The following is a 12,574-nucleotide window of genomic DNA, read 5'->3' on the forward strand; positions in this document are numbered from 1 at the left end:
CTTCCTTTTGGCAGTGTGTGTTTGTCATCTTATGTGTTTGTCATTAAAACTATATATATATATAAATCTTATATAATAAACACGAGGTAAATGTGGGAGATTGCCTTTCATCCCACTATTCTTGCTTTTCTGTGATATGGAAAGAAATATGATACAAATTATACTGGATTATCATAAAGCATATGTATAAAACTACAGCTGACACTATTAAAATTGTATTTTAACTACTACCTCCATCTCTAGCTTTATGAACTTTTTTAAAGTATGGTAACTGACTACCATATGGTAGTTATAAAGAAAAACCATACGTCAGAACTATACACGCTCAGTATATTTTGTTCTGAGATTGTACTGAAGAGTTTACTTTCATGTTAATCCGTGTAAATACTAAATGTTTGGACAGGGCATCATGATTTTCTTACATGAAGGAAGTTTTTTTTTTTTTATTCTGAGAACCATGTTATATCTTTGAGAGCACCAAGATAAAAATGGTCCTCAATCATAGTCATGATGGTTTCAGCCACAGTGGGGTCACTCTGGAAGATAATAATTAAAAAAAAAAAAAAAAAGTATCAATATATAAATTTCCATATTGCGGTGTGGATGCAAACCATATGTATGCTGTAACTAAAGGGAGGACAATAACTGATCTTGACAGGATTCCTTTAGGAGGTCTTGTGTCAAAATAGATAGTTGAAATAACTGATCGTGAGTATGGGCATAGCTGAAACTGTCATTCACCAGTCACATGAACAGCTGAGACAGAGAGGAAAGTTGACAGAAGGCGCCATGCATTTTATTAAGACAGTAAGAACAGTATTTGGGAAGAACAGAAAGGGACAAAAGACTGGTAACTACCGAGCAGGGAATGGACAGTGTTCAATATAGGCGAGTAACGAGGATTTGCCAAAGTATAGTCTGAATGTGGCTGCTTAAGCAGACTGGCAACATTAGTGAGGACTTTCACAGAACACAGCATATGGTAGTTGCTTAGAGTGACATCTATGTTTTTTTTTTAAATGCACAAAACCAGCTCTCAGTGTAGAGTACTTCTTGAGGATTACTGGTTGTTTGGTGTTAGCTGCCTCTTTTCCTCTTCAGCTTCTCTTGGCAAGTTACTGTGAACCCCAGAACATACGAAGTGGCAGTGTGACATTTTTTGTATATATTTGAACAGAGTGGGAAGTGCTCAATGAACTGTTGAATTGGAATTTGCATATTTGCAATGTGAAATTATGCTATTGGAATAGGTGTGATGATACTATCTCCAGCTGCTATCTTGAGATAAAAATATACTCCTCATTTTCACCTTGTTACTGCCCCTGTTGCTGTTGTTATACTTCTTATGAGCTCAGTGACCTAAGTACCACTACATTATGTCATTACATCTTAAATACATCAAATATATTTAGATACAAGTCATACAGTTTTTTAGTAGAGTCTGTGCTGTACTGAAAATCACCCTGTATACTAAACAGTTCAAAAAGCTGCTTGCACTTTTAAAATCTGAATCTATATATCATGCTGATTAGCACTGGAAGGCCCAAGTATCTCTCTGAACAAGCTAGTTCTTAAAAGTAGAATGGTGAAATTCATTATTGCCATTCAACCTCAAGTTTTATTACCTTATAGTAAGGTGATATGTTGCACTATTCTAGCGGGTTTTAAAGAGCTTGTCCAGAATATGTACTTTCCCATTGCACTATATAGACACACATGAAGTCTTGGTTTCAGACGTCAGCATCTCATTAGTTGTGTAGATACATTTGTAGTCAAAAAAGACTAAATCTCAGTTTATTCTTAAGTAAACACCATCAAATGAATGACTGACTAGATTCTCATTTACTCTAAGGTCTGAAATCTGGGTGGAGTTTTAAACATTAAATGTTACTGAAGATCCAAGACCCTACATGTCTCAACTTCTTTACTGTTAATTATTTTTTGTACTACTTTTGCTTTGGTGAACACACAAACAGTACCCTTTGTACAAAGCAGTATAATGTAGTTCAAATATTTTACTTTAATGAGATAATAACAAAGACCTTTACTCTAAATGCATGATATTTTAATTGAAAGCTTTACTGCTAGTACAAAGCTTAATTCTTTTTTAAGAAACAGGTGAGACTATTGTTTTATTATTACAGGTTTTCCCAGTCAGTTTATATTACTGTTTGTCAAGAGAAGTTAAATTGTTCCCTAGTGGCTTTGCTCTCATCTAAGACAGTAGAGGGCAGTGAATCCACTACACAGAAAGTGTGATAATAGGATCATTTTTCTCTTTCCTAACAATCACATTTCCTAGACATTCCCTATCAGAAATGGCCCTTTTTGGGCACATACAAAGTAAATTACAGATCTGTGTACATACCATGATGGTTTTTGGTTTTGTTGTTTTTTGTTGTTGTTGTTCGTTTGTTTGTTTTTTTACTTAATAGGCCCAATACAGGCACAATTAGATGAACTATGTTTATTTTTTTGTGCAACTGTTACTTGCAGACCAGAGTACTGTTTGCTACCCTGCATACATATTGTAAAACTATCCTATAAGTTTTTAGTAGTTGTCTTTTTATGTTGCAAAAGAGAAACATGGCAGAGAAAAAGAAAGGGAGATAAGGCCAAAATTAAAACTCAAAGTAGTACTGAAGACACAAAAATTATATTCCCTGCAGCTACAGTTCTGGGTGGTGTAATTTTCCATATCTGAATATTTTTTTGACAGAAGTGAAGTATGAAAAGTTGTTCAGTTAGGTGGGGTAAAAAAAAATCAAAACCAAAACAAATCAAACAAAACAAAAATAAAAAAAAGGAAAGCTTGAGACTTTTCCTCATGAAAATACAGACATTTTCTCCAAAATACTGAGTATAAATCTCAGTCTTACAAAGAGCAATATTTAGATGTGAAATATTCCAGCAGCTATATTAAAAGCCATCCTAAAATAAGTTATGATAGAGGTATAACCTCGTTCTAAAACATTCTTCATATTGTCCATTAAAAGTATTGCTACTTTTCAGTCCATACCATTTTCATATTTCCTAATATGATTTTTAGAGTCCCATTAGACTAACAATAAGAACCAGAAGTTTGATATTTATTTACAAACGTGTAGATCTAGCTGAGATTGGAACATTTTTCTTTTTTTTTTTTTTTCAATTCATTCTCAATAAATTGATTATGATACAGCAGTTTTTGTGCTGCTGTGCCACCTGACATGTTATTTGGTGTGGGGTCATAAGGACTTTCACCAGAGCTCATTAGCTAGGAAACGATCCCCTTGGAATTGAAAATTGGCTGTTATCATTAATGACAGATTTCCTGTGAGTTTCTCTATCTGTTGTACAAAGCATACCACACTTTATTGCTACAGGATTCCATCTTTGATAAGAAAACTATTAATGCTGTGCTCAGAGAAACCAGTGAAGAGTTTTTGTTACAACCCTTTCAAGTCATTTATCATTGTATTGGCAGGACTTTGTAAGGTTAGATCCTTAAGAAAGTTATATGTTTTTTAAAAAGTAATATTCTACTTTGAGGCTAGAGGGCTATTTCAAGCAGCATTGTAGGCTTATGCCATGAATCCACTCCTAAAACTTTTTCTGTTAATTGTTTAGTGAAGAAATAGTATACACTAATTGGCTGATGATAGCCCACTGGGTGTGACTGCTGGTGTTATAAAGAGCCATGTTTGGAATGATCTGGAAAATGGAAGATAAAAAGTGAAGTTATAAAGTTTGTTACATTAAAGCAAACTCCTCTACTTGGGAAAGAGAAAATGAATTTATAAAAACAAGAAGAGAAGTATCTTGCTGGCACTGGCTCTTTTGCAGAGGTTCTGGGGGTCATTTAGTGTGTTTATAAACTAAATAAGGGAAGACTGCAGGTTCAGGAGGTTTTTAGGGGTTGTCTTTTTTTTGTTGTTGTTCCTTAAGGAAACAGGGAAACATGATACTGGGCCGCATTGACAGGATAACTCAATCTGTAGAACATAGGAGGTAATTATTCATCTTTATTTGGCACGGTGAGTGCTCTGTCAAGTTCAGAAAGATTTGGGCAAATTGGAGATGGTCCAAAGTAGGCCAGCAAGGATGCTAAAAGAGTTAGAAAGCATGACCTATGAGGAAGCTGTGGAGGAATTTAGTGTATTCAGTCTTTCTTTTTGGACGGGAAAAAAAAACAAAAAAAAAAACAGCTATAGAGTTGGGTGGGAAGACTTAACCTCTTCACAACAGAAAACTTATCAAGAAGGCAGCACATTTGTTTGATCTTCTGTGTAGGGTAAGAAGTAGCAAGAAATCAACTTTACAGCAAATAAAATTTAGATTCACATCTTAAATATTTCTAAGAGCAATGAAAGAGTTAACCTAGGAGTCCTGGAATTTCCTTCACTGGAGGGTTTTAGAAGAGTTTAAGCAAACTTCTGTCAGGAATGGACTAAGATCATTTAATCCTTATGGCGAGAAGCTGTTTTTCAGTGATTTTTCAAGTGAATTTTTACTCTGATTACACGTCGTAATTCATGATGACTGCAGTTTGACAGAGTGAAATTGCAAGAGGTCATAAGCATAGTGGGTAGATATGGGGTTATTTCACAGGAAATCAGTGCAGTATGTAATCTCTTGAGGTGCAAGCAGCCCCTTACATCTATAATGAATGTTAGCAACTACCTAAATAACTTTACAGGAAAGCAGAAAAACTAGTCTGGAGGCAAGTCTAGAGGACCTTATCAAATTTGTAGTTGCCACAGTAACAGAAAAGGCCATACAGAGAAACAGGTCTTGAATTGTACTCTAAACATAGCCATAGCGTTTCATCTTTGACATTCTTAGAGAGAAAGAGTACCTGTAACATGAATTTTTGAAAATAATAGCCAAAGCAGGACCACTTTACCTCTGTGTCTGAGAAAATAGCATGAAAGAAGATTAATGCAATCTTCTCTGTAGTAATTTAGCATGGAACTCTTTGGACTCCTTAAGGTCTGCACTGATTTTATAAAAGAAGGCAGCAGCCAAAGAAGAGTGTATAATATGATCTCTCCCATCCTGTTTGGGGCAATGTAGGAAGCTATGTTCTGTGCTAGTGGGGATCCAGTAGTCATCTTACAAAGATTACTCCACTTGCTTTAACAAACCTACTGGTGACTGTGACAAGGTCTGGTTATGAACGATAAGAATCATACAGCTCCCAGTGTCTGTATCAGAACCTTTCATCTAGGCTCATCTGGCAAAACTGATCTCAGAACACAATGTAATTACCTTTTAAATTACGGCTAGTATGAGCTAGGTGGCAGAATGATTTAATGAACTTAAATTCTTAAAACTTAACTTAAATTCTTAGAACTTAAAAACTCTTCTGACCCAAATTTATACCTAAATAGACAGTCTGGAGTGAATTTTGACCTCAGCCTAATCCCTTGCAAATGCTTGTTCGCCTTGCATTTGGAGAATGCTTCAGCATTATGAGTCACCTCTACTGAGGAGGCCCTACACTAAAAGAGCAGATAAGGACTGAAATATCAAGGGGAAGACAGGCACACACCCCAAAAAAAACTTCTGGTAGTCTCTTGTTTTTACTACAGTTATGCAGGGAAATGTAAGAGAAGAACAAAATGCTTCCTGCCATGGGTAACACAAGGTCAATAACTGTTTGGTTAGCACAGCTTTCTATTCACTTGATCTGCATCTAGACTTGCTCTGAGAAGCCTTGTGTTAGAACAGCAGCGCTGGCATCCTATTTGGACTGTCTAGTACCAAAATGTCATGACATTTTCTAAAAAATTAATGATACACGTAGATAGTCTTTGCATATGTATAAACTATAGCTTCAGCTCTGTGGAATAAGTTTGGAAATGTTATGTTCCTGCCCCTGAAGTATACACAGATACCTATGGACCATGAAATGGTAGGGAAAACTCCCTACAAATAAATACGACTAGTTTAGAGATTTATACTTCATCCATCTCTATACTCCAGGTTTTCCTTAAACTCCTGATATGAAAAGGTAATAGAATCTGTGTATTTAGAAGTATGGCATACAATAATAAGGGAGAATTTGCAACAATTCAACAAAGGAATTAGAACTTTCCAACAAGAGAATTTCCTGTTAATGATCACCATCAGATTCAAGGCATTTAGTCTTCTTTCTTCTATACTTCTGCTCCTCATTTTTTCTGTAATTCTCAAAATGCATGATGACCCATGCCCGCCACCAGACTTTCTCCAAATATCTTTGTTTTCTGCCAAGTCTCCCCTTATGCACGAAACGGCAATTACTTGGTCATTTTTTAGTACCTATTTTAATTCAGAAACTTGGGGGGTGGGGGTCACAAAAAATGTCTGCTTTGCTTTTAACTCAAATTCTAGGCAAAGTGATTCAGTTGAGATTTGTGAGCTCCTCTTCATCCACTCTGTTGTTCAACTCAGAAAGTTATTCTGGTCTCCAACACCGTGGATCACCAAAAATGAATACTATCTAAACAATTGCTTGTACTCTGTAATATCCTAGCATAGCTCTTTCTGGAGTTTCTCCTAGGGTTGATTTTCCACTGCAAAAGAGGGTTTTAAAGATGTAGGAAAGGGTGCTAACTTTGTTCTTTATTTCTGTGGAAAATGTGGGAGGGCATGAGGATAATGGCAGCTCATTTTTTTTGCGTCCAAATATAAGCTTGTCCCTACATTCAACACACATGTCCTGGCCTTGCAGAAACAAATGAGTAAGATAAGGAAAGCAATGTCATGACGACAGTCTCCCTATCATCAAACATAAGCTGGTATGCGGAAACCTTTCCATCCAAAGTTAAAAGGGTTTTTAATTATAAATTATTTAATTAGCATTCAAAGGAAATATGAAAAGTTCAAGCCAATTTTGACTATTCTACAATATTGTGCTAAGTAGAACTGAGAGTGAGTCCTTCAGATTGTGAACTGAAAAATTATTCCACTTTCTTCTGGAGCAACATTTGCTCTCTGCACCTCATTCTTGCCTGCTGTCACACTCAAATGAGATGAAGTGAGAAATCTTGAACACAGGTACTAGGAAGCATTTTTACAATTAACCATTCTAAAAAAGAAGCATCTGATTCTGAGTGAACTGAAGTTATGGGAGAAATCAAAAAAGAGATGACATCTTAGATCAGGGCTATATCTTAACATAAACAAATCACTCTCCTATTTCTTTTGGAACTCTGCTGTCCCAAGCCAGCTATGAGAACAAACAAGACATTAGTTATATTTCTCAGTATAAAAGTCCCTTAAGGCAGCCTACTGGGAAAAGTGGGTCTGAAAACCACTGGCATTGTCTCAGCCTAAGCTATTGGTTTTGTGATGAATTAAAAAGGACAACATTCTAATTTTAGTAAGTTTTAAGTAGAATTGTGAGAACTCAAAAGAGATTGAGTTTGCTCACTCATAGAGAAATGACTGTTAGTTTTTTGTTTGTTTGTTTTTTCTTTAGAGGAAGCTTATTAGATGAATATTGATTAGGGCATTGGCACACATTCCACAGTCTGTTCTGCAGAGAAGGAGATCGTCGAAGAAGGGCAAACAGCAGGTGTGATTCCTTTCCATCTCTTAGTAGAGCCCGAGAAAGAGGAGTTGCAAGTAGATTCAGATCTGGCAGGAAGTTCAGCAGCCTTCAGAGGCTATGAAGTGGCAACTATAGTAAGCGATCTATTGGAAAATATCCCGTTACTCAGATTTTGCTTGCAGTATAAACATTTCCATTACTTTCCACTTTAAGTGTCTCTAGTTATTTCTGTTGAATCAGCAGTATTTTTTTGTTAAAAAGAAATGAGTCAAACCTGTAACAAAACAGTCCTCACTGTTTTTCCTACTTCTGTTTAGCTGAAATTTGCAGGCTTGTTCTGCAAACACAGACTTCATCATTTCCAAAAGCTAAAGGTCAGCCTGAAATCTCACAGTACACTTACTGTATAACAGCCAAGCAAGGAAATGTTCAAAAAGTCTTTGGAGAACATTATCCTAAAATATGAAGTTACAGTAACTTCAGTCCCATGAGCCTCATGGCCTTTTTTGTATCTTGGGATCTCCAAATAAAGCAGATTAACCGATCATTTTTGTAATTCTTCCTTTTTCCACAAAAATGGAAATAAGTGAACCTATAGCATCTAATTGGGTGTTTTGAACAGATTGGATTATAATTTAATTTAATGTTGAGGGTAATTTTTTCCTCAGACTATTTTTAACCTCAAATACCTTATTTTGTGATAAACAAAAAGATTTGTAAACAGATTATGTATTGAACACATATTTTAATATTCTACAGTTAAAGTGGATGATTTTAGCAGCGCTACCTGTCCTGTGCAATCCTGTTATTAGGGAACACACCATAATCTCCCAGGTCCCAAATAAGTGATTTACCCTGATGATAAAGAAATTTATTAACTCTTTTTTACTGCTTATGGCTGCTTAAACGTAGCAGGGAGAGTTTCTTGCTCAAGTAAGTATAGAAAAATATAAGTGTGAGGGCACCCACATACCATTTCCAATCACTACAACTCTTGTAGAAAAGCAAATGCTTTCAACAAATCTGCTTAGAATTGGACCTGACTCAATGATGATTCTTCCAAAGCTGCCTATAAAAATATATTCTAATTCCAATCAAAGTTACTCATATTCTGAGTTTCAAGAAAGTGGGACTTAATATTTAGTCTACATAATATTCTCAAAAAAGAAAAGAAAAGGAAAAGGAAAGGAAAGAAAAGAAAAGAACAGAAGAAAAGAAAAAAGAAAAGAAAAGAAAATGGTCCTTCAAATCAATGTAAGACATATTCATTCACTAGGAAATTGTATTAAATGGATCTCAGTAGTACTTGGACAATGTTTAGTGAAGTGGGAAAATGAACCAGAGAAAGCAGGTCCCCGTAAAACTGCTGTCTGTTTCCCAAACAAGTGGGATTCGGTTTGTTGAGGGCCTGGTTCCTCTTGGTGCACTAAAGCTCAACAGCAGATGAATAAGTAAATCAAGTCAAGGAGTAAAGCATGTTGGAAAACTTTAATGACATTATATACAAAAGTCCTCCTTACCTCACTGGTGTGTTTCTGTGTTTGTTTTTCTCTCCAGATAAATCAGATATAAACAAACAGATTGCAATATGGGGAAAAGCATGCAATGGCTACAATGGGAACAGAATCCACCCTGTGTACCGTAGTTTCACATTCTAATTAGAGATGTGTAAACAATTCTTTCCAAACTTTTGTATAAGCTTCCATTCTGATAATTTTCAGTGCTTAAACAATTGTAGTTAACATTATTTGCTGCCCATGTTTTCATATGTAACTGTGCTGTCCTGGTACTCAGCTTTAGAAATAGCAGTGCTGTAAGTTCCTCTGAAAGGACTGTCCAGCTTTATATCCTCAGCAGTGGTTGCCAGTTAATGTGTGCAGGGGTCTTCAGAGACTTCAGCTGGAGCTCTAGACCTTTGAGTTTCTATCATCGCAACTGTAAAAGATAAACTTATGATTGGCATACAGAATGTGCCAGCCTGGATCTAAGATGTAGCACTTGTGTAAGTCCACAGGTAGCTAAGACAGCCATATGCTAGGATGCTGGACAGAAGGCATGGTTCTAGATCTCTCTGATGTAAAATTTTTAGCTGGACTCTATAGAAAGTGATAGATATATAAGATTAAGTCAGTCATGTTTAATGTTTTACATCTGTGTTACACTTTGAAAGTTTAAGACAACTCAGTTCTTGGTGTCTCTTTTTTCTCTGACAGTGGACTACAGTTCCCTGTGTAAGGCTAAGGTAATTAACTGTTACCATTTTAGCATCATTATATCATTTTTGCCTACTCATTAGAGCCTTCTGCTTCTAGGAATTCCTTCACACAGCAATATTTCATCTTTTACCATGTTTATCTTTTATGTCCATGATATCGTTAGCATATTCAACATTGTATTACGATAATGATCGTTTGTTGTTGTTGTTGTTAATTTTAACCAATGTCTCCTAGAAACAAAAAAGAAAACAGTCACATCTTAATGTGGTCTAGAAGATGAAAGAAAATGGCTGACTGCCAGGTCTCTGAGCGCAGAGTCTCTAGGTAGTTGATTTGTTCTAGCTTGGACTAAGTCCACGCAACAAAATGTTGTTGGCATGACTGTTTTGGCTAGAATTATTAAAAAAGAAAAAAAAAACACCTTTCGTCCCTGAGGTAAGTGCACTAGGAAACATCAATATAGATGTCACTATATTGTCCTAAAATTTCTTTCAGTGACACAGTTTGAGCAGCTCACAGAAGGCGCCATTATGCCACAGAGAAACATGGAGAAATCCACTGGCACACTTACACTGAAACATCTGTGGGGACTGAGCTCTTCTGCTTTAGAGAGACCCAAAATGTAATGGCTGTTTACTGTCCTACCCATGGTAAAAGTAGGGCTTTTTTTGAGGTTCCCAGTCCAGAGAGGTCAGCAACGTCACTGCCCCTTTGCTGAAGATATGGAGCTGGTTGACCATTTTCCTCAGCAACTGATGGCCCATGTGAGCTGCACAAGACAGAGGATGCTTATGAGGCTTATAGCTTACACCTTACCCATTTGAGTTGGAGAGGATTTCAGTATCCAGGACTGGTAGTGTGGCACTATAGTTAACACAAATAGGGAAGAAGCCAACATAGAATGAGGGGTAGGAGGGACTAAGGTGACCCAGGCCTTAATTCTATATTGTATGGACAAAAGAAAGATTATTGTTCCCACACAGAAAGTAGTAATGCCTATGCAATCAGCTGCTTCAGTGCTTATGCACTGGTGGATGAAAGGGCTAAGTGCAGCCCCTATTATAAATTTCCTTTCTGAAGCCCAAGTACCTCCCAGAGAAGAACAATTTTGGATTTTTGCATGTTCATTCACCTCTGGCCTTCTCAGAACTTCCTTTCTAAGCCATTGATTTTTCCCTAGGTTCTTACACACTGAGAGAGACCTGACAGGACCTGGTGTTTAGGACCTGTTTGTGCGAATGTCAATCCAGAACAAGAAGTTCTGAGAGACATGCAAAATAAAGAATTAGTACATTAAGCTGACCAGTTCAGACTTCAGGACTGGGCCTAGGAGGAAGGTAGAAAGTAAACCTATGGTTTTTTAAAGAAGCCATAAACTGGAAGTGAAATAGAAAATATGTTGGGGTTATTTTAAGCTGCACACTCTTCTAAGAAATACATTATTTTTGTGCCATGGGGTTCTGTACATGAACCCATCTCTGAACATTAAGGAGCAATGATACGGCCTTCCTGCTACTGCTCTGATGAACAGTCTGTGGGAAATAACCATTGTGTTTCCTTTGAGTTTTCTATTTTCACAACTCGATTTCTAAATCCTATGAAGAAGTTGTAGGAATGAATCCTCTAAATCTTCATGGCAGTGGTGACAAAGCACTTCTGTACCTGAGTGGCTCCAGATTTTAACTGTAGAAACCTACTTTTTTGGTGTTATTAACATCTCTGGGACTCAGCATTTCCCCAGTGGCCTCTGAGAGGCTGTTTTGTGCTTTCTATTCCGTCCTGTTCCTTCTCTAGTATGTACAGAAGTTTAACACTTGAAATCAATTTAGCAAATTAAATTTAGAACTCAAGTTGTGATTCTCTAGCAAAACGAAAAAAAAATAGCCTTCTGTTTCAGATACTGAGATGTGCTCATTGGACTGTGCTCATTGTGCTGGTGGACAAATACCACCAGCATTAAGTTGTATGGTCTCATATGGTCATATGAAAATGCTCTCTTTTGTGGCAATTGAATCCATATAAAGAAATTTTGGCTTCCTTTGGCTCTATTTTATGTTTCCCTGTTTCACAGGAATGTAATTATGTACTGGCTGACAGTTATATATGCTGTGGTTCAGCCAAGTATTTCAGCATGAATCTAATTCTAAGCAGATAGTCTTTGCATTAATTAATGCTTATCTGTTTATACAAATTATGTGCTTGAGCACTCTGCTGGGTTATTGCAGCATGTCATATGCCACTTCTGGCTGTGAAGGTAGATAGGAATCAGTGTGTATGAGTTGTAGAGTCAGCCCCAAAAGATCTGGAAAAAAAATAGATTCTCATAGTTTTTAAGAAAAATGTTCTCTCATATACATGTGCACAGCACAACTGTCCAGGTCCTGTTGATCACTTACTTATATTTTCACAGTTAATGCACATACATTATTAAATGTATATGCTATAATTGCTGCTGTATAGCATGTTGAAAGATACTTGTACTATAAAATTGACCAATGCTAATATTTAAGAAATCAAATATTATGATACATTAATACTAGCAGTTTTATCTTGTGCACATGTTCAGAAGAGGAAGGTAGATATTATAGTTATCCTTCCTTTAAATATGAACTCTTTAATATGTAGCTTTTATAGCTTCACATTTGAAAGTCACAAGCATGTCAGTGAAAACTTACGTTTTGCCTTCTGTGTACACATCCATGTAAACAACTTACATGCTTAGAAATTCGCATTGAATTTGAATGAATTAAAAGAAATATCCTGCCAAAATTCAATTAAAATTGCTCTGTTTCACTTGGTTCCCCATGAAAACTGAAAAAACAACAAAGCCATTTCAGGC

At 36.4% G+C, this 12,574-nt stretch overlaps 1 protein-coding gene across 1 annotated transcript in view; it reads right to left on the minus strand.

Moving 5' to 3' along the window:
- The window catches only part of SYNPO2 (synaptopodin 2), a 93,282-nt gene that overhangs the window by 52,065 nt on the left and 28,643 nt on the right, over positions 1 to 12,574 (minus strand).

This window comes from Cygnus olor, chromosome 4 (genome assembly GCF_009769625.2).
Source record: "Cygnus olor isolate bCygOlo1 chromosome 4, bCygOlo1.pri.v2, whole genome shotgun sequence".
Classification (NCBI taxonomy): domain Eukaryota; kingdom Metazoa; phylum Chordata; class Aves; order Anseriformes; family Anatidae; genus Cygnus; species Cygnus olor.